Genomic DNA, 2,154 nt, shown 5'->3' on the forward strand with positions numbered 1-2,154 from the left:
TAGCTCTTAGTATATTCACACGTTGGTCTCATCTGCCATGTAGCTAGTACCCTATATATGTACATGTTGGACTGCTCTGACATGTAGTTAGCTCTCCCTGTATAGACACGTTGGACACATCTGCCATATACCTAGAACTCTGTATATGAAAATATTTCTTTACTCTCTCACGTAGCTAGCTCTCTGTATATAGACAAGTTGGACTCATTTGCCTTGTACCTAGAACCCTGTATATATATGGAAATGTTGCACTACCCTGCCATGTAGCTAGCTCTCTTTATATGGATATTTTGGACTCGTCTGACATATGGCTAGCTCTCTTTACATGGATATGTTTGATTGATCTACCAAGTAGGTAACTCTCTGTATTTGAACATATTGGACTTGTCTGCCATGAAGCTAACTCCCAGTATATGGACACGTTGCAACCATCTGCCATATAGCTAGAACTCTGAATAGGGACATGTTGGAGTACTCTGCCATGTAGCTAGCTCTCTGTATATAGACAATTTGTATTCATGTGCCTTATAGCTAAAACTCAATATATGGAAATGTTTTAGTACCGTGCCATGTAGCTAGCTCTCTGTACATGGATATGTTGGACTGATCTGCTAAGTAGGTGACTCTCTGTATATGAACATATTGGACTTGTCTGCCTTGTATGTCGCTCTCAGTACATGGACACATTGGACACATCTGACATGTAGCTAGAACCCTGAATATGAACATGTTGAACTACTCTGTGTACATGGATATGTTGGATGGTTCTGCCATGTAGCTAGCTCTCTGTATATGAACATATTGGACTTGTATGTCATATAGCTAGCTCTCAGTATATGGACACGTTGGACACATCTGTCATATAGCTATAACTCTGTATATGGAAGTGTTGCATTACTCTGCCATGTTGTTAGCTCTCTGTATATAGACAAGTTTTTAAGTTGTTGCCCATCAACAAATGCAGGTTCTGTGTGCATCTGCCATGTAGCTAGTATCCTGAATATGGAAATATTTGACTATGCTGCCTTGTAGCTAGTTCTCACAATATAGGCATGGTGGACACATATGCCATGTTGCTAGAACTCAGTATATGGAAATGTTGAAAGACCCTGCCATGTAGTTAGATCTCTGTATATAGACAAGATGGACTCATCTGCCATGTAGCTAGAACTCTGTATATGGAAATGCTGCACTGCCATGCCATGTAGCCAGCACTCTGTATATGGACATTTTGGACTCGTCTCCCATGTAGCTAGCTCTCTGTACATGGATATGTTGGAATGACCTGCCAAGTAGGTAACTCTCTGTATATGCACATATTGGACATGTCTGCCATATACCTAGCTCTCAGTATATGGACAAGTTGGACACATATGCCATATAGCTAGAACTCTGTATATGGAAGTGTTGCATTACTCTGCCATGTTGTTAGCTCTCTGTATATACAAGTTTTTAAGTTGTTTCCCATCAGCAAATGCAGGTTCTGTGTGCTTTTCTCCCTCGAACTTAACTGTGTTTATGTCATTATGTCAACCATATTTGAGGAGGCATTTTTTCCCCCAGTCGCATTCTGAGTGCCTTCCCACCTTCCAGTCCTGTATCTGACAATGTCTCTTTGCTATTCATAGAGTTTTTAGTGACTAGCGATTTGGAAGTAGTTTGTCACTCTTTCTTCCTAGTCTATCATTGTTTTGTAGCTCATCTGAAACCTGTCCACCATGGGTGACCATGCTTGTTGTTCAAAACACCGGTGTCATAGCCCTCAGAATCACAGCAACTCAAAAAACCACAGCACGAAAGACAGACGAGTGGTGTCCATTTGATTTTATGTCTATACTGTCTCTTTACATTTCGACGTCAATCATGATAAAATCCTGATATAATCAAGATATATATAAGATATAATCAGGATACAATCAAGATGTTCTCTCCTAATCCTATCATATTATACTAGAATACTATAATAAAATATGCAGAGATTTAGAGTTAGAAAGCCAAAAGGGAAGAACATGGTCAGCATTTCTAAAGCTGGGGAGACTGAAGAAAAAATTCAAGCCTCAACTTTTGTTATTGAAAGATTCACTGGGCAAATTATTGAATGATGCAGAATGCATCAAGAAAAGATGGAAGGAATACACAGAATCATTGTACCAA

This window comes from Chrysochloris asiatica, unplaced genomic scaffold (assembly GCF_000296735.1).
Source record: "Chrysochloris asiatica unplaced genomic scaffold, ChrAsi1.0 scaffold00152, whole genome shotgun sequence".
NCBI classification, from domain to species: domain Eukaryota; kingdom Metazoa; phylum Chordata; class Mammalia; order Afrosoricida; family Chrysochloridae; genus Chrysochloris; species Chrysochloris asiatica.